The sequence below is a fragment of the Pinus tabuliformis genome, chromosome 1_2 (assembly GCF_031772625.1).
Source record: "Pinus tabuliformis cultivar Carrire ecotype Pingquan chromosome 1_2, CPIR1, whole genome shotgun sequence".
NCBI classification, from domain to species: Eukaryota; Viridiplantae; Streptophyta; class Pinopsida; order Pinales; family Pinaceae; genus Pinus; species Pinus tabuliformis.
The window spans coordinates 608003067-608028035 of NC_142298.1; the positions used below are offsets into that span (position 1 = coordinate 608003067).

Sequence of the window (24969 nt, forward strand, 5' to 3'; positions counted from 1 at the left end):
CGAATAGGCCACTCCATGGTTCTACATTGCCAACAGATGGAACCGCGACATCTTTCTTCCCGTAGTCACACTCGTATGACTCGATGACCTTTCCGAAAGATAACAACCACAAATATGGAAAGATCAATAGAACGTTGGCTCCACGCTTTACAGTGTGATTTTCATGTGCTATCCAATAGCTCTATGAATAGTTCTTCTTTGAAATCTCTTCAAATAATGCTCTAATGGTTGCATGTGAAGCAAGCCTTATGCTAAGAAACTCCATCCCAACTCGTTATGCTGCTAAGTCCACCAATTCACGCATCCTCCACTCCAAAAGGGCATTGCCACTATGCAGATCCAACATTTAAAGAGTGAATTTTGCTCAACGAACAATCAAATGTTTACCACTCCATGCTAACCACAACAGAGATGAACAACCCCATGACTGATGCCAATTTTCAATACACCAAAGGAAAAGAACACTTAATTTGTATATGCTGATCCAAGGCCTACTCGAGTAATTTTTCAACCATGATCGGTGAGACCACATATGTTTCAGGCTGTGCAATGCCTTCAAATTCTGAATGAGGCCTTCTCCCTCGAACAATTTTCAATCCCACAAAAAATCTTAATGACAGAAAACCCCAAAAAATCGACGAATTGTAATAATAAAAACCCAAATCGATTTGTAAGTGTTGTATTGGCCACCCACCAGTGTTCAATGTGGATGCCCTCTGTTCTTGGACTCTTCAGTTCTCCCTAGGTTGGACATCCTATTGCTTTTCCATTCTCTCTCCAACCACATAGCAACAAAAATATGGAACACCAGATCTGACGCACTCTCTCGAACACATGGGTTTCTCACATCGCTCTTTCTCGTTCACACTTTGCCGAGCTTCACTGGAATGAATGGACAAACAAAAAAATAAAACAATAGAATATTCTCTCTTGTTTCCTCAACCTAGGAGGGGCCAAGGCCTAGGCCCTCACAAGCTCTGATACCATGTTAAATTTCCATAAGGAAATCCAAATGATCTTTAATCAAATAACGTTACAAATATATATATGAAGTGTTTTCTCAAGATAGGGAAACTATCTTTGACACACAATCACTTGGTTGAGAGAATATCTCAACCACACACCAATCTAGGAAACGCCTTCTAACTAATAGGAACATACTCCTTTACATAACAAGAATCACAATTAAGACAAGTAGGAATTAGATTTTCCATCCAAAAATACTTAATTAAATTCACCAATAATTTTTTTTGCAATGACAATAAAAATATTAATTAAAATAAATTTGAGAGATAAATACAAATTCTATCTTCTTTTTTTCCATAATTATATAAATTATTAAATAAATATCATTTTTTTCACAATAATTATCATACAAATTATTAAATAAATATCATTGCTTTTAGTACATAAAATTTCTTTCATTAAATCATTAAATATAAACTTGGTTGCTTCTTGTTTACTTATAATTGTATGAGGTATAATCTTAAATATGTTATTATGATTTTTTTGAAATAATTTTAATGAAAGTAAACTTTGTACAACCTTTGTTTATATTCATGATATTTGTTTACATTCATTATAAGTGAATACATGCATGTTCTAATTAAGATAAAATTTATACCACCTTTGTTTACATTCATGATATGATAAGTTGTTTACATTCATGATATGATAAGTGGATACATGCATGTTCTAATTATAATTAATTTTATTTAAGAAAAATAAAATAAAAGATTCTAATTTTTGTCTACGATCTTCTTACCTACGAGTTTATTCTAAAATTAAATTTTGTGAAGGCTGGTATTCTCAAAGTTTGTTAATTTTATTTAAGAAAAATAAAATAAAAGATTCTAATTTTTGTCAGCCCACAATGCGGCAGCCATAGTCAACTGCTGATTATATCAGGACCAATCTGGAAGTTCTCTCTAAAGACATCCACCCAATGGACCAGATTGAATTACATAAACAAACCAGAGAAATGGTGTACTCCACCTTGGCAGACAAAGCATTATTAGCTCACAAACTGCAAAATTCATTACATAATACTTCTGCTCAATTGGAATTGGAAAAAGCTTCTTCTTTGGCTAAGGATAACAGGATTAAATCCTTAGAAGAAATTATCATAGAGCTCAGACATGATCCCAAGGATCCCAAAGGTATCCAGGCATTAATAAAAAAGAAAGAAGAAGATATTGCAGCCCTCAGAAAGCAATTGAAGCTGCCAATTACAATGCACCCTCAAGCTGTAGAAGTTGCAAAGTAGAAAGTAGAGGATGACACGATGGGTTTGCTGATGAGGATCAATGAGAGACTGGCAGAAACAGAGAAGGCATTGGAGGAAGCATTACAATCAAAATAGGGAGAGTTGTCCTCCCAGCCACCAGAAACAACTCCAATAAGCACAATAGATCCTCCTACAACTACAACAACAGTCCCTCCGATTATCCCAACATCAACAGCAGGTACGTCAGCTTCAGGAACAACTACAGCAACAACAACAACAATATCAGATACCAGCCTAAGCATGGAAGAGATGATGAAGGAAATAAAGGCCTTAGAACTCCAAATGGTAGAGCTAAAGGAAGCCAAAGAAAAACTGGCCAAGCTAGAGGTGAATTATGATAAATCCAAGATAACCGCAGCTGAAAAAACAAGAGAGGTAAAGGCCTTGGAAAATAAGGTAAAAACCTTAGAAAAAGATCTTACCCTGCATAAAACTCTATCAGAAATCAAAACAATTTTGTGGACCAAAATTGGCTAGTCCATCACTGATCAATGGAGATCAATTCAAACAATCCATGAGCAAATTGAATTGATAGAAATAGCTCAAGTTGAGATTCAAAAGGCCAGAGCATTATTGGGAAACATGCCCGAGAAGGCAAATAAACTAATTCATTTTTTGAATACTCATACCAAGGAACACCTAGCAGCTCTGGATATCAGGGACAAAACAGGTACCATTTTGACAGTGAAAAAGGTGCTGAGCATGAGGAATTTTGTACAGAATCTGGAAAGAAAGTGCCAAGAAATGCAAACAAAAATAAATGCCTTTACAGAGAAGTTCGCAGTCTTGCAGAGAAAAGGGTTACCCAGCTTATTGACCAGTAATCAAAGACTGTTGACACATGAACAATATGCACACAGGGTGAATACATATGTTACCAATCAGATTACAGCATCATCAAGCACTTCAGAAGGCATAGTACCTCCCTCTTGACAGATCTCATGTGACAATTTGGAAAATCTATTCTACATTGAGCATGAGATAACACATCTTTTTGAAGTCCAACCCAATTACTACAGGTACATTAAAGCTAATGAAACATTAACAAAACTGCAAAGACACCAATTGCCAACAAACCAATGGTGTCAGGGCATGTTGGAGGTTTTACCAAGGTAGTTTTGGTTCTCTGCATTTAATCGAGTTCAATGTACGTGCCACACATCATGAGAATGAAAACAATAGAAAAGGAAGGCACGCCAAAACACATTAAAGCGGAACCAGGCGCAGATGAAAAGGCCGGGACAACAACGCAGGAACGCAAATTAAAGAGACAACTACCAGACGACTTGTTGAGTAAAAAATTCAAATATATCAGACCACCTAAGGCAGCCAGTACAACGGAGTTACTCCTACATTCAATGCGCTTTGTTTTCAATGTCATTTACTGCCTTTGAAGAAGTATATGGATAAAGTTATTGCTTGATATTTTCTCTATGAGATGTTTTGTAACTCTTTTTGTATAAATACCTCCTCTAGAGATGTATTCTTGTTGCTTGGTGAACATCATTCTGGACATGCGCTGTAAATTTGAGAACCCTTCTAAATAAAGATTGTTGGAATGCTTTGCTAATGAACTTGTTGGTTGTGGAATTAATGGCAGAAGAATATGTTGCAGAATTCTCGTATTACCTCATGGATCAATAAGTCTTTTTAACTCTTGTTTTATTGCTCCTGTGTTTTATATATCATCTGCATATCACATTCTAAATTGCAGGAAGAAAGAATAGCCTAGAATTTACTTTGCTGTACTCTATGTTCAACTCCTGCCAATTTTTATGTTTTCTTCAGGACTAGCATAGGCAGGAATTATTGACTGCTCCTATCTCCCTAGTTCTTGCACCATGAATACAATTAAGGAATTATTAACTGCTCCTTGGTAGTATTTACCCACTTTCCCCCTGTTAGCATAATGAAATATTCTTAATTGCCTTTCATTCCCTAACACCATTTCATCTTATTCCAGCTTGAAAATTGTTCCATGGCTAATTATCTTTCTCTGTAGTTCTTCCTTTGCCAAAGAAAGCATACCCAGAAGTTTGTTTTCATTGACTCCATTAACCCAATGGTCCGAACTTCTCATACTTTGCAACCCTGTTTTATTGAATGTCACCATCCAATCACCCAACAAATAATTGTACTTCATAACTAGCCCAAAATACCTCAAAGAAAAGCTAAATTTTAAAGAGACAGCCCTCTCTGGTTGCAGATTGACTAGAATCTGCAGTTAAAATATTGGTTAGTGGTTACCTCGGCTGTATTCCCCTTTCCCACTGCTTTTGGGGAACAACCTGAGTGATAACACATAGAAAGGGTTTCAGAGGTCACAATGCCTCCGGGATCAACCAATACACAGAGATATCCTCTTCTTTCCTTAAGAAATATGAGATAAAACAACTCGGTAAAAATACCTTTACAATAGCGTGAAAGTTACATAAATATTGGTTCGTCTTAACAACCAGATCCTAATACAGAGGCTGAAATTTATTAATCCTATTTGTTTTGCAAGGTATTCTCCTCAAGAATCTCCACTACTCTAACTAATCCTATCAATTCTGCAAGGTATTCTCCTCGAGAATATCCACTACAGTGGATTAATTAACACTTATTACATCATGATCTAACCCTATATTCTAGCTCTATGCTTAGCTAGAAAAACATGGAAATGATGGCTAAAGGACCCCACTCCTTTTCTTGTAGATTTTTTTGTATTTTTGGAATAATTTTGAAGTGTTTTCTGTCCCTGTCTCATGCTCCTGCATCATAGCTACACCATTAACGAATTAAGCGAGTTTAACGTTAATTAACCATTACTTAACCCTTAATTAATGGAATATTAGGTTGGCAGAAGTTTGGTAGGTCTAATAAATTCGATGCTAACTCCAAATTTGGCAGAGTTAAATGGAGTTTCTCTAGATTTAGTGGAGATTTCCTAGGAAAAACTAAAGAGGCGATAACTTTGGTAGTTTTCAACCAATTTTAGCTTAGAAAGAGTCATTAATAGATGATTTGGATGCTTTGAACACAGTGAAATAGGTTGCAGAGGTAGAAAGGCACTTATGTACATGGTTTTTCTATGTTGAAGTTTAAGGAAAATGAGGGCCACCAAGAGAGGAGGTCAAGCCTAAATCAGCTGAACTCCAATTGCAGAGCTCGAAGAGTCATTTTTGGGGATTTTAGGTCTTTTGAATCTAATGGAGTAGGTTGAAAAGCCATTGGCACACTATAGGTGCATGTAATCATAGAGTTGACCATTAATCCAAAGAGGGCCTAGCCATTGAAGTAGGTCGAAGGAGATGTAGCCCATGAGGGGTGAATTCCTTTATCAACTTTGTGTTATGAGTTTGTTGTGTTTTACTTCTCTACAATTTACTTGTTGTATATGTGTTTTAAACAACTAATTAATCTCATAAATTTCTCATAAAAGACACTTAATACTTGACACATAATCCTTCACATTTTGGTTAATTTGAGACAATCCTAAACACATTTTTAATACTGATGAGGGAGCTTGCATAACATTAACAAGTTTTCCCAACATTTCAGATCAAGTTGTTAGACATGGTATCTGAGTAGGTTTCAACTCTATGTGACATCTAGGTAAAAGATTGAGAAAAATGTTAAATTTCCATAAGGAAATCTATATTACCTTTAATCAAATAATGCTACAAATAAATATATGAAGTGTTGTCTCAAGATATGGAAACTATCTTGGACGCACAATCACTTGGTTGAGAGAATATCTCAACCACACAACAATCTAAGAAACACCTCCTAACTAATAGGAACAGACTCCTTTACATAACAAGAATAACAATAAAGACAAGTAGGAATTACATTTTCCAACACTCTGCCTTAATGACTACTTGTCTCAATATCAATTTGCAAAGTATACTTGCTCAAACACAACAAAAGAATATGTCAATGTCCATATAAAGGAGTAACCATCCACCAAAATGCATGGGTGCCAACCGATGCAACTACCAGTCTACTAGGATGTGCTTTTCATACATGGTTCTGTCAACCATTATAATTGCATACATGTACCTATACATGCAAATCCCCCTCTATCATCATCATGGTTTTGATCAAATTAACCATCACCATGCTCTGGGTTTTATCAGATTACCCTCAACCATGCCAACAAGGGCTCTCAGCCACCAAGGCTCAACTAAGCCACCAAGGCTAAACATAACCACAAAGGCTCAACCTTGTCATGAAGGCACTCATTTTAGCCATGAAGGCTCAACTTTGCCATGAAAGCTCAACTCTACCACCAAGGCACTCAATTCAACCACCAAGGCTCACCACAGACCCAACTTAACGAGGCCCAGGGTTTTCTCAGTTCACCCTAAACCATGCCTACAGGAATCCCTGTTCACCTGACTCTCACATGTGGTTGCAAACCAACACTACAAATACAAATTGGTTTTAAGATTACATCGAACTTTATGGGGGTACACATGCCTCATCTGGCTTACATTACACACTCCAACTCTGGGGTTACCAGGTACATACTTTACAAAGACCACTACAAAACATCCTAGACTTGCTTACTAATAAATTTATGTGACACATAATACGTCATGAGGCTATTCCACAAACTCACACTAATTCACACAAACTCAATTGTCCATCATCCTCCAATCTTTGATACTACCATTTTTAGTGTCGTGTCTTCATTATATCTAGTAGTCAATCATTCCTAATAAATTTGTCTATTGTTGGAATGGCCAGTTCAAACAAAGACACAAATGTGTGACAATAGTTGACCAAACTAAATTCCACTATATTCTTTGATCCATAATTACATCACTGACATAACACTTTCTAAGAAATAAAATTTAAACAATGGATCTTGAAATAAGAGCTCCTTTGTAATGAGTCAACAAAAAACATGGACAAGACAAGTGTGAAGCTCTTCAATTTAATTGCAGGCTCAAAAGGTCATCATGGGGTATTCCATGACAAAAAGCCTCTCCAATTCCTTCTATCATTATAGCAGATTCTCTTCTAGAGGACACACCCAAGGTCAATCCTCGCAACTTTTATCAAATGTTAGCTGACAAAGTTGCCAACAGTGTAGGGCCGAAAAAAACCATGTTGTTCAATCCTGACAGGTTTCCTCCACAATCACTGGTTTTACATCTTCCAAACCCTCGGAAATTGAACTTACAAACTATCTTCCCTTCAATGTATACCGACCAATACAAATTTGTGTTCCATATATAAGACTTCCTTGTTTGTAGTTATCACAAATCAACTGATAAGGAATCATGATCGTCAGCTAATCCATTAACATAAAAAACATGTGAGCCCTGGTTGGGCCCTCAACACTTCTGCTACGCGTATCCACTCTTTCTAATCTGCACCAGCACTGATACTGTCGCCCTCAGACATGGGCCTGAACAACACACTCCAGCTCCCTTTCTCGGCTAGCTGTGGACTGCAGGCACTAATAGGCCACTCCATGGTTCTACATTGCCAATAGATGGAACCGCGACATCTTTCTTCCCGTAGTCACACTCGTATGACTTCATATACGCTCGATGACCTTTCCAAAAGATAACAACCACAAATATGGTAAGATCAATAGAACGTTGGCTCCACGATTTACATTGTGATTTTCATGTGCTATCCAATAGCTCTATGAATAGTTCTTCTTTGAAATCTCTTCAAATAATGCTCTAATGGTTGCATCTGAAGCAAACCTTATGCTAAGAAACTCCATCCCAACCGGCTATGCTGCTAAGTCCACCAATTCACGCATCCTCCACTCCAAAAGGCCATTGCCACTATGCAGATCCAACATTTAAAGTGTGAATTGTGCTCAACGAACAATCAAATGTTTACCACCCCATGCTAACCACAACAAAGATGAACAACCCCATGACTGATGCCAATTTTCAATACACCAAAGGAAAAGAACACTTAATTTGTATATGTTGATCCAAGGCCTACTCGAGTATTTTTTCAGCCATGATCGATGAGACCACATATCTTTTAGGCTGTGTAATGCCTTCAAATTCTGAATGAGGCCTTCTCCCTCGAACAATTTTCAATCCCATAAAAAAATCTTAATGACAGAAAACCCCAAAAAATCGATGAATTGTAATAAAAAAAATCCAAATCGATTTGTAAGTGTTGTATTGGCCACCCACCAGTGTCCAGTGTGGATGCCCTATGTTTGTTGGACTCTTCAATTGTCCCTAGGTTGGACATCCTATTGCTTTTCCATTCTCTCTCCAACCACATAGCAACAAAAATATGGAACACCAGATCTGACGCACTCTCTCGAACACATGGGTTTCTCACATTGCTCTTTCTCATCCACACATTACCGAGCTTCATCGGAATGAATGGACAAACAAAAAAATAAAACAATAGAATATACTCTCTTATTTCCTCGACCTAGGAGGGGCCAAGGCCGAGGCCCTCACAAGCTCTGATACCATGTTAAATTTCCATAAGGAAATCCAAATGATCTTTAATCAAATAATGTTACAAATAAATATATGAAGTGTTTTCTCAAGGTAGGGAAACTATCTTTGACACACAATCACTTGGTTGAGAGAATATCTCAACCACACACCAATCTAGGAAATGCCTTCTAACTAATAGGAACGGACTCCTTTACATAACAAGAATCACAATTAAGACAAGTAGGAATTAGATTTTCCATCCAAAAATACTTAATTAAATTCACCAATAATTTTTTCCAATGAAAATAAAAATATTAATTAAAATAAATTTGAGAGATAAATACAATTTCTATCTTTTTTTTTTCCATAATTATATAAATTATTAAATAAATATCATTTTTTTTCACAATAATTATCATACAAGTTATTAAATAAATATCATTGCTTTTAGTACATTAAATTTCTTTGATTAAATCATTAAATATAAACTTGGTTGCTTCTTGTTTACTTATAATTGTATGAGGTATAATCTTAGATATGTTATTATAATTTTTTTGAAATAATTTTAATGAAAATAAACTTTATACAACCTTTGTTTACATTCTTCATAAGTGAATACATGCATGTTCTAATTAAAGTAAACTTTATACCACCTTTGTTTACATTCATGATAAGTGGATACATGCATGTTCTAATTATAATTATTTTTATTTAAGAAAAATAAAATAAAAGATTCTAATTTTTGTCTACGATCTTCTTACCTACGAATTTATTCTAAAATTAAATTTTGTGAAGGCTGGTATTCTCAAAGTTTGTTTTCGGGGGAGAAAAGCACAACGCTCAATTGGTCCAAACGGAAATTTGCCATTAATTCAACCACTCTTGACGTGACCCTCCGTCATGTTATTAGTCGTTATTGTCAAATGATCAACGAGATCTAGGTTATGGGTGAGATAAAGAGTGTTAGGGCAACGAACTGAAATGAACGTGCCTAGAAAGTTTTGGCCTAAACCGAGACCTTTAATTAATTCATAGCAATCTTTAAGCCTGTACGGTCACAAATATACTCTTCTAAATGTTTCAATGTATTCTTCATACCTATTATAATTACCCTTTTATATTCATAATACTTCGTTTTAATTTATTTATTTAATCACCTTGTATATTTGCTTGACTTTAAAGGATACTTGGATTTTTCTTTTCCAAATATAAAGTAATTTTTGCCACTACAAAGAATTTAAGTTGTCAATGAGTTAACCTATGTGGACACAAATTATTTGTAAGAGATATCTAAATTGTATGGGCTAGCAGATATAAATGAAAAAATAGGAAATCACCATTAGCCACCAAACAAACTTGATACTAGAACAATTATTAAAGGGAGCTCTTGTACCAAAAAAAAATAATGATTATGAATTTCTTGGCAGGTTTATTCAATTTGGACAGATTTTTTGGTTTAAGTTTTGATTGTAGATCTAACTATTGCACTGAAGACTGGTGTTACAGTATCCCTCATCTAATTTTAGCCAATTTAGAGATTTTTGTAATAAGGCTGACTTGAGTTCAAATTTTCTTCTTACAAGCCAGGGCAAATTAATGTTGGAGTTAATGCTTGCATCATATATTTGAGATGGTTGAGAAATTCTTTCAACTTTTCTTTCTAAATTAACAATAAATTAGATCTAAAAAACTCTATATATTAGAGTAATCTCTGAATGTAAAGTGTGTGTGTTGACCCATACACCTTTGTGTGAAATATATGAGTGCTTTCAACCATTCTTTAACATGGTATCGGAGCTTCAGGCTCGCGATGGGATTATGAGAGAGGTTGTGTAATTAATTGCTCGCGATGGGATTATGAGAGAGGTTGTGTAATTAATTAATAGTGTGTTGTTCGTAGATCGTCTCTGAGCTTGCTATGACGTGGATCTGCGTGTAGATGCAAAGGAGGAGCCGTAGCTTGACGGCGAGGTGGAGGCTACCGTTAGAAAAAGTCGTGGAGCGTAGATGAGGAAGTTGTTCATACGACATACGCATTAGGTGTGACGGGAGGAAGCGCGCTAGACAAAAACGGGCGATATCACACTTCCATACCCGATAAGGTAATGAGTAGAGGTTTCCTTCTAGGCATTTAAAGCGTTCTATTGATTATGGAATGGAACAACACGCGGTGTCATCCAACGTCTGAAACAACATTAATTTCATGGGTGGAGTACATACTGTTGACAGGGTGGAGTACATATTGTTGACAGAGAGCCTACGGTGAAGGCAATTCCTATTTCATGGCCTATGGAATAGTTAATGCGACCTGGAATGTAGGTTATTTAACTTTCGTCCTTTCAGCGAAAGCACGCTCATCGAAATAGCAGGCAAAAGTTAAATGATCTGCATGTCAGGCCGTATTAACTATTCAATAGGCCATGAAATAGGAATTGCCTGGAGTGAATGCAACCACAATCACGTTTTCTCTGCGTTGAATCTGATCAACACTCTAACAGGTGACCACGTTCCTGTGAGTCAAAGAGTGTTGGAAAATTAGAAGATACGCGAGGACAAACTTGTTGGTTTTCATTGAGTGGTGTTTTCACAAAGCAATTGAAGCATTTTTTTAATTGCAGAAAGGTACCTCAGTGTTGAAGTTTAAACAAGTATTTTTTTAATATTCTTCTTTGATCATGGAGTTTATGGTTTTATAAAAATTCAGTGGTGCAAATTTCCCTTCATGAAAAGTAAAATTTCAAATGAAATTAATGAAGAAAAATTTGTTGGGCATAGTGAATGGTTCAAAAGTAGCACCTACAAAAGTTAAACAATTAATTGAATGGAAAAATAGAGACTACAAAGCTAAGTCCATTATTGAACTTGTTCTTTCAGATTCATAATTACATCTTGTAGATCTCACTAAACCATCTAAGGAAATATGGGAACATTTGACTCAACGATTTGGTGTAAAAGCTACAAATGCAAAAATTTTCCATAAATTTGCAATTATTTAGACTGAAAATGAATGAAGAGACATCTATGTCCACTCAAGTAAACAATTTAATGTCTCTTATAAGACAATTAACTAAAGCAGGTGCTAAGGTAGAGGATGAAGATGCTAAAGAAATATTACTAAATAGTCTTCCTTCAAGTTATAGTAATGTTGTCTTCACTTTGAGTCAAATGTCTTCACAAAAATTGCATGAGACAATTGCAACACTTCTCGCAGAAGAAAAGAGACTAAAACTAGAGGATACAAAAGAGAACTCTGTAATAGAAAATGCATTATTTACAAAGACAAGGATGAAAAAGAAAACTGCAAACAAAAGTGAAATTGAATGCTACTATTGCAGGAAAATTTGGCATACAATGTGGAATTGCAGAAGTCATGCCATTGATCTGTTAAAAGGGAAAGAATCAATAAATATAGCCATAGATGAATATCCATTGAATTTTGATGATGAATTCAATGAAAAATTTGAACCTCTTAAACTTTTTTAGAACAACTCAGTGAAAAGGCTCAACATGGATGATTGTTCGTATAGTACTGTAGTTAAGGCTCTTGGGAAGAATCCCTCATCCGTTGAAGACATGGGGATGGTCTTCTAATGAGGTTATGCAATGGCTTGGGACACTGTCCGGTAATTGACTTCGAGAGGTCCTTGATTTGGGAGTCGAACTCGGGAATCCAACTTGTTGAGGAAACTTGATGGAGTCTATACTAATAAGTTGTAAACCAGTTAAAGAATGATTGTGTATTTTGTTGTTTGTGGATGATTTCAATAAATGTATGTAATGTAAGCATTAAGAGGGGATGTTGGAGTTAATGCTTACATCCTATATTTGAGATGTTGGTTTGAGATGGTTGAGAAATTCTCTCAAACTCCTTCTAAGTTAGGAATAAATTAGATCTGAGAAACTCTATATATTAGAGTAATCTTTGAATGTAAAGTGTGTGTGTGTGTTGATGCATACACCTTTGTGTGAAATATATGAGTGCTTTCAACCATTCATTAACAATTAAATTTGCATGTAATAGATCCCATGGAGAGCTCATAAAAAACCCCGAACCAATTAAAAGATGAAATTTTTAAATTTGCATGTACCAGATCCCATAGAGAGATCATAAAAGACCCAGAACCAATTAGAAAATGAAATTTTCTTACAAAGTCACGTACTCTATTGTCTGAGCTAAGAAAACCCAACTTACAAAGTCCGTGCATGCTCCCAACTCAAGGAGACCACTAGACTTCATTATTGAGATAAATTAATTTACCTAGTCCATTCCTTCTTATTCTTATACTTATTGATGTGGTTGAATGGGCATACTTATTGATGTGGTTGAATGGGCATGAGAAGGGAAGATAAAAACTTTTTATCTAAACAAAAAGAGATATGCTAAATAATGTAATTTCTAAACTAAAATTAGATGGGAAAGAAATATTATATATTTTTTAAGTAAAAATTATTTAACATAAACCATTCTTATATATATATTTTGATTGATTGAATGAATGAATGAATTAATTAATTAAATGTTAAATAAGTAAGATTATTTATTTGTTTGGAAAGGGGATATTATCATATTTGTTTGTAAGACTATTTTTAATATTGTTTGTTTTTAACTTGTTTATAAAGTGACAATTATGTAAAAAAAGTTATACATTTATATAATGTAGAATAAAGAACAAATTTTGGAATTTTTTCTTTCTCTACAATTTTTATATTTATTTTTAAATTTATAAATAGTTTCAATGAGCCATGCTTATCTATCTAGTATTCATGATATTAATTAAAAAAAAAAAAAACAAATTTGAAATCAAATATATTTGGATTCAAACAAATAGACCCAAGGTAATAAAGACTTTTCACTTTGATCACTTCCTTAAGGCTTTAAAATAAATGTGAATATTGATACATAGGAGGTATGCTTATAATTAAAGCTAAGATTTTGCGTAAGTAGCTTTTTTGAAAATTGTTAATTATTTTTGTATTTTCAAATAACAAAAAATTATATTACTTTTATTTCTTAATTTAAGATATTTCCAAGGAGGGAATATTTATATATAAATATGAAACAATGTTTACAATTAAATTTTAAAATAAATAAAAATAAGATGGATTTATGGAGACTATTATGCAATTTGGCCAATATATCTTTATTTTTTTCTATGAGTCATTTCATTGAGGGGGAACAATGGTAATAAGATTTCAACCAATTAGCAATTATAGTGTCCTCAATTAATGGTAATAAGATTTCGACCAATTAGCAATTATAGTGTCCTCAATTATTTCTTAACTTTGTGGTGGTATGTAGCTTGATAATGGAAAGTATTAAATCTCAATCTAATATTTGCGTTATGGTTTTTTTGGTTTTTTTTCTAAGAGTTATCTAGTATAAGTTGTTCACTTTAAGGAAATTTATTGCATTTATGGATCTCCAATTTATGTTGCATGATGATTAATATACATTAATTATTGTAATATGTATGGTTAATTCCTAAAAACTGTGACACAAGATGTTTATCTAGATCATTAAACCCAAAAAATGCTCAACATACAATGGGTGTAGAATAGAAGTAGCTAATGTTGATAGAAGATGATGACTTTTTTATGACATCAAATAAATTCAAAATGGGAAGCAATATATAAATTTTAAGAATTGAAGGAAAGTTCTAAGTTTCATACACCATATTAGCAATATATGTTGAGAAAATTACCTTGTGGATGAAGGGATATGGATGAACTTGCAAGTTTCATAAATGAGTGTAAGAAATCAACGAGGAGTAGCCTATTCTAGAATTTGAGGGAATTTTTTTGGGAATAGTTTAAACATAGATAATACTCAATAAAATTGATCAATTGCAGGAACATAAGTTTTATTTTCATAAAAATATCCATAATAGTTGAGGAACTACAATTAGTAGTGGTGAAAAGTTAAAGTTGACTTGATAATATGTTTTTATTTTTTTTCTTTAAATTCAAGAAAGTGAAGATATTTTCATGTATGAAGCTAGTAGACATGGAATTTTAAGAAATTGATATTAGTAGGAAAAATTGTATTTATATAGTATGAGGAAGTGAAGGAATGTCTCCTTCAAACAACAAATTTTCTTAAGGATATTGATGAGTGGACTAAGTAGCATGAACGATGACTAAATATTATTGGTAAGGGTTGTATTGATGATTTATGCAATTTTAAGTGTCTATATATTTAGTTACGAAAACTTATAATTGGTGAGAAATGAAAAAATGAAGAAAATGATTAAGCATTAAATATTTGAGAATAGCAACAATCTACTTTTGGAAAAGGGGATAGACTATGAGATTAATGAGGAAAATCTTAGCATGAAGTGTAAGAAAGGTCGATGAAAATTCTATAATAAGTCCTTGAGAAGGATTATGCATAAATTGACAAAAGAAGTTAGAATCAACTAAAAGAGGATGTACTTGACTAAATTTCACTCATGTTTCAAGACTAGATTGATAATATACTGAGGTTTTTTCTAGAAGAAATTTATCAAGCTTGTGCCCTAGGAAATGGAAGAAGTTATTGCCAAGCACACAAACTATATAAAATATTTTGGTGGATGAAAATGGTGGTGACGATTCAATACCTCAAATTATGAACCAAAGATAGTATTTAACGAGCAAAAAATGAAGTCGAAGAATCCCTAGTCCAACTTGAAGAAGGGTGAATCTACAATAACAGAGATCAAGTGGTATTGAGATGGGAACTTGAGGAGATAAGAAAATATTTGAGGGTGAACAACAATAGTTACAAAATTGATGGATACATCAACAAGGATCAACCAACCCTTTGTATGGATGAGTTAATCACGAGAAAATATCAAACCATAATGACTTATTATTTATACTTGATTACATACAACAATCTTGGAATCGGTAAGCCAAAGGTGTAAATTGAAGTAAAACTAGAGGATTTTAAATTCGATATTGGCGATTTAAGGAATTATTGTACGACCAATAATATATTAATGATGAATTTCACTAAATTCCATTGGGTAGGGAAGAGTACATGACAAGATATTAAGGCTTAAAGTGTTGAGGTTCATTCGAATGTTAATGATGTACATAAATGACTTTAACCACTGCGTAAATTATCAACTTCCTAGTTGAAAGAATATGAAATGATCATTAAAAAGTAACTGATATTTTGACGAAAACATGACACTAATAATATGGATGAGATAACCTATATTCTAGATGAATGTTGAATAATCTTATTTCATAGTTGGTATTCATTGCTTATATAAGAAAATGAAATTGATTCATGATAATAATACTTAAAGTGTATTATTTCTCTATATTTGATGTGTATTGAGATGATATTCATATTTATGATATGTTATGAGGTTATGTTGACATGTGGTTCTATTTATTATGAGATGTCATGATATACCTTTGAGAAGATATGTTGATGTTAAAACTTATGATGATATTTCATGATGTGAAGCATGTGGTAATTGCATGTATATTTTATGAGATGCATGAGCATGCAATTCTTTATTATTCAAAATACTATGTTTAAAAATGATGTTATGTCTCATGATGACATGCAAGACTTGGCATGTGGAATATTTTCTATGATACTATGATGTTATAATTAATGCATTGGTTGAATATTTAGATGTTTTGATTAACAAGAAATCCACAAATGGACCAAGAGCGCTGGTTTATTTGATGATATCCTGGGAGCCCATATTTGTGAGGGAGAATATGTAACACAATATGGGATGGGGACATAATCAACACTAAATATGTCATTGGTTCCTTTGTCCTGTATAAATACTGAGGGGCTATGAGACAATCATGAGGAAGTTGACCGTGTAATATTAGGTTGGTATGCCGAAGTCCTGAGGGGGTGTGAGGAATTTGATGGTTGGGGTTATGCACCTTAGTGACTGTGGAGGGAGTGGGCCAGCCTTATGAGATTCCCAGAGTCCAAGAGTACTGGGACTAAAGGCCTGCCTTGGGGCGGATAAGATCTAAGCCTTGGCGCGAGCCTTGGGGCCATCCTTGGGCTATGGTATAGATCGATGACGCTCTATGTATGGTTCTGAAATTTGGTTAAAAGGACAGAGATTCCTTAGGTTTTCCCTTGTGATGTGTAAACTTTTGATGCCTACTAGTATACTAGTTCAACAGAGGGTGTAGGGAAAACTTGAGGTAATAAATAACCAAAAAAAAAAAACTAAAAGTTAAATAATTCAACTTGACTTCAGGACGAAGTTCCTTAAAGAGAGAAAGTATGTAATGTCCCAAAATAATAATAATATTAAATTAAGTAAAATAATATTAATATATAAGTAAATAAATAATAAATAATGAAAAAAATATAATAATAATAAATAATAAATTGGAGTTATATACATATATGTGTGTGTGTGTGTGTGTGTGTGTGTGTGTGAACTATAAAAATAGTATGAATAAATAAAGTTGACAAAAAAGTAAAAAAATGAAAGAATAAAATAAAAAATAGTTAAATTTAGGAGAAATATTGAATTAAGAAAAACTTAAAGTAAAGAAATAAAAGTTGGCATGTTGTCATATGGAATGTGTGCATGCAGACCCCTTTCTATTTTTGGAACCGATGATCTGTTTAATGGACGATGAGAAGGATGAGATAGTTAATTCATTTTTTTGGAAGAAAAGTGTTGTGAGACAAAGGATTCCTTGTTAGTACTAGTTGATTGAGGGCTCGAGGGTGGCCAGTTGTAGAAAGATTATGTACAACCGAGACTAGGGTTGGGTGGAGAGTCATCCCCAAAAATTTTGTTGCACTTGGCGGAATTCAAATAATGTTCAATTATGAAATCACAATGAATATTGTCACTACAAATAAATCATATTTGCTCTTGTTTCCGAAAATTCGATGCTAATTAGTTAAATAGTTTGTGTGTTGATTATAAATTACATAATAGATATAGTTAGATATACATTTTAAAGGTGGGGTTTTTACTTATAAATAATCATGTTATGCCTATCTACATTCTGACATGGTTACAGTACATTAATTTGATGATTATAAGGTTCTAATGGTTGTTATTTTACTATTTTTAAGAGTTATATTCATATTTCTGAGCCTTTTACTATGATTTCACAATTTCACTTGGAATTTTGAGGCTTTATATCTCATAAGAATCCTAATTTCCAATTTGAAAATTTCATAAATCACTAATTTTAAACTATGAGTGTACTTCCTTCCCACAAACATTAAAATAATGCTAAATCATATCAATGAGGTAAAATTAAACCAAAATACTAAAAACTCAAAGAAAAAAGGTATTGAATGGATTTACTCTTAAAAGGTTCTAGAAGAAGCTAAGTTGAAATGTAAATTTTGCAAAACAACAATATTCCAAAGACGGCTAAGCTAGAAAATACATTTTACAACACTTACTACAATAAGTGCATACACAATTTTAAATACCACTTTGCATATATTTCAATCTTGATATACTAGTTTCATCCAAAGTTTGAGATATTAATATTAGATAAAATTTCTTATGAAAACCCTTAATGAAGTAAAAAAATACCACCAAAAATATATGTAGAATGGAAACATTTGGAATTGGAAAAAATCATCTCGCTCCTTTGGAATCTACAATGCAAAGTTTTCCAACCATCCCTAAAAATAAAAGCCACATATTTTTTCTTCCTCCTACAAATATTAACTATTAACTATTAGTGTGGTAATATAAACACAATTTATTCTCCTCATGCAAAAACCAACACATAACATAGATCTAAAAGTTAAAATGGAAATTGAATGTCTATATCGGCTTTCTAGAAGCCTTTCTAAACAATATTTGATTATTGTAATGGTTTTTGTAGATACATATTTCAAATCTCTACATGTGAGAGATAATGCCCAAGTTAAATATGTCTTCTAAGTTAGGTTTATTACTTTTCCCTAACATGTGTATTTTTATGTCTTCTGAATTAGGTTTATTACTTTCCCTAACATGTGTGTTTCTATGTGAAACTATAGAGATATGTCAATAAATAAAATAAATTTAGAATATAATGCATTTTAACTTTTTATTAGATTCAACATTTTTACATTATTGTTGTAAATTGTTATACACAAATCACCACAAAATATTTTTGATTAACAATAACTTCTATCTCTCTTAATAGACTAATATCTACTAAAAATAACTAATCAATTTAATGAATAATTATTTAAAAATAAGTGTTTACATATGAATGTTTTAATTTCTTTTGGCCTAATCACTCAATTATGGGTCTCTTAAAATAAACTTAAGAGATTAGAAACATAAGCGGGAACACTTCCTTTTCATGGTTAAAAATTGTATTTATACTCAAAGGAGCCTCCTCGACATGGAATAGAATATAGGAACTCTTGCTACACTAACTACAAATGGGATCGTTTCTAAAGAAAGGTTACTAACTAATATTCAGAATAACAGTAACAAAGAAATGCAAAGTAGGCATTATTATGAATTTACAAAATGTTTACTAATAAATAAAAAAAATTTAAATATTAACTCGTAATATTTAACTCTAGTTGAAGGGTGTCTACAATATATCACTAATAAGTTAAAGATAAATTATTACGTTGCAAATGAATACGGAGGTGGAGGAAACTCTCGTTATGGACAAAGTACTTGTAGGATTCACTCTTAATCTATACCAAATCTTTCTTTCTATGGGGAAGGTCCCCTAGATATATCAAAGAGGGCACCAAAAATGTAATCTACGAAAGAGTCTCACATTGAAACCTAGGTCAAATATTTGGCCAGTGTCCTTTTAAGGACTTTGTTTCCTTCTCAATTATCAATTTTATGTTGTTCTATATGATATATTAAGACGGTTATACCCGTTCTGTAATGAAGACTTAAATAGGTTTATATAAAGCTTTATGTGGTTGATATATTTCATTCATTTGAAAAGTCCTTTTTGAAGGCCATAAAAAAGTGCAAAAGTATCCCATCTTAACTACATTAATATTGTTTCTAAACATAGAAGTTAATTTCAACAAAGACACATTTATTATTAGTTGCTTTGTAGTATTAGGGAAAGCATGGGTATTAAATAGGATGGGAAAGAATGGGTATTAAATAGGATGGATCTCGGTTGATAAGTATTTTTTTACATATAAAAAATAATCTTTTAATTATTGAAAAAATAATATTGTTAAAATAATTACTACAACAAAGTGTAGTAGTTACATAGTATGGAAAAGATGGAAATGTAGGAGTATTATGATATTATAATAACTACAAATATGAAAGGATTTGATATTTACAAGGAATAACATAATAATCTATATAAAAAACATCTCACACACATTATAGAGGAATCTCTATCAATCCATAACAAGTTTTTCTAAAAATCAAGCATTGTTGAGGATCACATGAGCTATTGCCAAATTTCTCAGTTTATCCATGAGACCTCACCTAGTTGAACTTTTTATATGGCCTGAAGGCCGAACCCATTCTTCCATCATCATACTACACATTAATTAAAGATATCACATAACACGATAAAGCAATGAATTTGATATGTTGAAGTAAAATATGGGTTAGGGTGGAAATTGAACGTTGCGTCTAATAAACGGTATATGAAATCATATCATATTGGGCGTAGGGGTTAAGCCTATGCCTAAGAGTGTAAGGTACTTTTAATGGGTCATGCTTGGAATTCTTTTGATTTTGTGTATGCCCATGACCTACCATCTATAATTACCAATCTCAAGGTACTTGACATAGTGACCTAAAACAAATTTAGCTTACAATACTTTAAGAAAACATAGTAACACCTGTTGGAAATTAAGTTGATACTAGGAGGGTGGGTGAATAATATCAATCACTTTTTAACAATTTAAAGAATTAAAGAACACAATCGTACATCAATTAAAATTCACACCATATCAACACATAATTTACGCAGAAACCCTTATGATATTAAAAAAAAAAAACTTCTTTTGATTTTAGTGTAAATGCAAGCACCAACTTTAATTTACGTTAGATTTTGTAGGAAACAACCTACAGGAGGCACTGAACCCCTTTTATTTGCAAGTACTCATTTGATGGAAGCAGCAACTCCCATTTGTATGTAGGGACAAACTTGTTGAAGGCACGAACACCCACTTGTTTGGAGGCACCAACTTGCTAGAGACACCAATCTCCTTGATTTGAAAAAATCAACTTTATCTAGCCACTCAAATCCCATTTCCATTAATTTTTAGACTTAGATCGATGTTGCTTCAATTAAAAGGTCACCCTCACAACAATCTTTACTCAGAGACCTACTTCCTCTCTCTGATTTTTTTTCTCAATTGCAAACTTTACTTCTTAGGTTCTCTGAGCCATTTGAATGTCCACCAAATCATAATTTCTCCCTCATAGATCTACTTATGAATACCATTTCTTTTCGAAGATAAATCTAGAAATAAAGATTTAACGCTTCATATTTTGTATTCTACCTTACATAGTAGCTCCATATCTAAGATATTTTACATTCTCAACATAATTGTAGCACACTTCAATAATATTTGTCTCATATCTACTTAGTTCAACACTCACAATGGTTTTTTTGTAATAATAGTGTTATCACTCTGATTTTCCTCGAAGTTGTCAGAAGGAGGAAAGGGGTCCGAGGTAACCACAAACCAACTTTTAAGTACAGAATCTAGCCAATATATACTCAGAGAGGGATCTGTCTTTATGATTTAGCTTTGTTTAATAAGGTGTTAGGCTAATTGTGAAAGCTTGGGGGCTTTGATTTTTGATTGGTGGTGGAATTCAATAGCAGATGGGTAAAAAAATATTTCATGCCATTGGGATATGGAGTCAACTGAAGATGGCTTAACTGAATTGGGTTTATTCAACAAAGGAGGGCTTCACAGGGCAAGATAGCTAAACAAGAGACAAATGGAAACTTGAAAGGGCGGAATGATCTCCAAAGGGAGGAAGGGTAGGTAAGAATCCTTCAACAAATTTCGAGGGGAGGGAAAATGGGTGATCACTAATAAAAAGCAGTTAAGAATTTCTTACTAAATGACCACAATGATAAACTAAGAAACAAGGAGCAACTAAGAATTCCTTGTCTATGATAGTTTAGATGAAAACATTAAGAACATAAACGATTTTAAAAACAAAATGCAATAAAGCACTTTCTGAAATATACTTTTTCGTTTATAGTTTAGATATGAAACACATGTGAAATATTAAACTAGAAAACAGTAAAACACAAGATATAGAATACTTATTTTACCATTGTTTGACACATGAATCCTGTGAAAGTCCTTTGCTTTATTACTGCTTCCAGCCAGCCATACAAGAGTTGTCCAATCAACACTTCTTTTCCAAAATAATAAGTTTACAGAAATGTCTAAGAATCCACCCTAAGTACTCTGAATGAGGAAGTACTTATACAAAAATTTACAACAAAATATCTCTTAACTGAGAGAGATATATTCTAGGAAAGCTAAATATATTTTACATAAAAGTAGAGACAGATGGTCTCGAAGATAGAAACTGAAAGTGAGCTGCTGACTTGTTGTCCCTGTTTTTGTGAATGAGCTGGAGGTAGGCCCTATGATTGAGCATCTTGCTATATTGCTCGTAGTTATGTGCTAGCTAATTTCTTTTGATTTTTAACTAACACTCTTTAACCTGTTCTAATACTCTTTAACGTATTCTGATACTCTTTACGTGCTTTATCCTCATTCATCTTCTTTTACCAAATTGACCATGGTAAATACTTCACTTTATTTTTTACCTAGGTAAATTATAAAATGTTTGTCAAATCTGTCCAACATTCATCCCTTGGTATCCTGGTCCTTTGTAGCTTCCTGAAGATTTCATCAGCCTCAGTATATTTTACAAAATTGGGTTGTACAAGAAACAAGTCTTTCAATTCGTGCTCAACATAAAAGAGGTTATCCAAGCTGTCATAAAGAACTCTGCCTATAGGTAATGCTTTGGGTGCAGATGTACTAGCTGATGAACTGGCTTGGTTATTTGCATAGTGATCCAATTTGTTGATATAATCTGTTAGCACCTAAATCTACCTTAGGCTGAAGGAAGGAAAAATTTAGGGTAACCACAAACCACGCTTAGTTTGGTAGCTATCCCTACCAGAACATGATAGGGCTCTCTCTGAGTCACGCTTAGCGAATAAGTAAACAGAATGGTCTGAGATGACTAGCAGTGAAATATTGATCTTAGGCTAGTAAATAAATATGGATAGAAGAAAGCAATTTTTTATGAATGACTGAGTTTTTGGGATGGTATGGGACCAACAGATAATAATGAACAGAGAATTTAATACAAAGGCACAGATTATTTCGTGAGGCAAGATAGGCGGAAAGACTAGAAATTTAGTTTGAAATAACGCGGAATGGAGGAATTGCTTGGGAGGGTGAAAAGGGCATAAGTACATGAATCCTTTTCAACAGAAGAAGAACACTAAACATGAAATTTTCCAACAGGCAGAGCAATAAAAATGAATTCTACCTTATCTAACTTAGAAAATTTCACTGGAAATGAATATGAAATGAACTGTGAAACATTAAGAAATACATATGAAACATAAGAGACACATTTTCTACACTCACAACCACATGAATCTCATGAAACAGAGCCGCTACCTTTCATTAATCCTCTGTCAAAATATACCATGAAGAACTGAGTTTCTCTCCCACAGTCTCCCAGAAATTACAAGCCAACCAACCCTTTGCAAATAGTTTGCATACAATATATAGAATCTGCCATGAAGAGATAGAACACCCAAGGGTTGGGGAGTTACTCGAATCATTACAAAATGGAGGTGGAAACCCAACCATTAGCTATAGGTGCAGCGTTACAAACATGACAAATGGCTTGGGTGACTGTTTTCCTTCCTTTGCCACTCGGATAGAAGCCAATATGGAGTGAAAATACTTTAAATGCCACCTTAGGTGCTGGAAAAGTGAAATGTGGATGAGCAGGCCCACTTGGAGAAGTTGCGAATTGAAATTTCGCGAAACGGGCGCGATTTTGGCCTTTTTCTCTATATGCGTCGCGCCCAATTCTATATGCGCCACACCACTTTGGATGTTGTTTTGAGGTACCTGTAGGAGTTAAAAATGTTCCCAAGTGTGCTTGTTGGAAAGCCCGGCCTATCTACTTTCCAACCCAAGTAGAATTTCTGAATTTGATGCTCATTTGCCCCTCCAAATCTTCATTCTCCCAAGACTACTTCTTGTGTGTCAAAATAGGGGCAGAGAGGTCATTTTTTGAGTGTTTTTGACCTCCTGTAGACTCAAATCATGTCCAAATTTCTTGTCCAAGCACTAGTAGTCGTTATTTTGCATGATGAATGCAAAAATGCAAACCATTTGTGATTTTGAGCTCCCAATCCTAAGCGCCGCGCCGCATAGGGAAAAAAAACCTGTGTTGTGACCAAAAATTTTCCATGTGACCAAAATTGTCCCAAATTTCTTGAAATTTGGGCTGGAGGTTCTCTATGAAGTGCTATGTTGGGCCAAAGAATCTTTGGCCAATATCTGAAGTCGATTGAGCTCCCTTTGCCTCTTTTTCTTCTTGATTGCCTTCCTCAATTTAGCCTTCAAATTCCTGATTCAGGCCTTGCATACTTTGTTTCGCGCCATGTAGTGGAAAGCCATGTGTCTCAGTAGTGCATGGTCCTTATCAGCCTCTCCAAGTGCATTTTAACTCTCTCGAGGTTGGCCTCCCGATCCTCATTAATCTCTTGCTCCAATGACGTGAGCTCAACTCTTCTCCTTTGTGCAGCTTGGCGATGCTCACGAATGTTTTTTAGCTCCATGATCGCTTGCTAATCCTCCTCCTATTTGTTCCTCTGCTCTAGATATTTCATGTTCCACTTATCCCTCTCCAAATCAAGGGACAAGGCTTCTATCTCTGATTGTTGCTCCTGGATGATCTCTTTGAGTTGTGCACTTGTCGGTTCTGTATATGTATCATCATCATGAAGGAGAATGAATTCGGTCTCTCGTTCACCTGATGGCTCTCCTGAAGGCCCCTCATCATGCATTGGCTCCTTACCTCTGTCCTGAACCTGTAGTGCTGATGTCGGAAGCGAGGCCCCTTCCACCCCGGGTGGAGATAACACTCGCTTTGCTGGTGCAAACAAATGCATACTGCCTCTCTGATAAGTGATGAATATTGGCATAGTAGTGGTCTCATGGCACTCATACTGATGAGAAGGACCACCTATCTCATGTTCAACCTCTAACTCTACCTGTGAAGTGCTGAAGAGGTCATG

At 34.0% G+C, this 24969-nt stretch overlaps 1 pseudogene; it reads right to left on the reverse strand.

Annotated features, from left to right (window-relative positions):
• LOC149207100 (protein CHUP1, chloroplastic-like) overlaps positions 1-24969 on the reverse strand; it is a 62910-nt pseudogene that overhangs the window by 24310 nt on the left and 13631 nt on the right.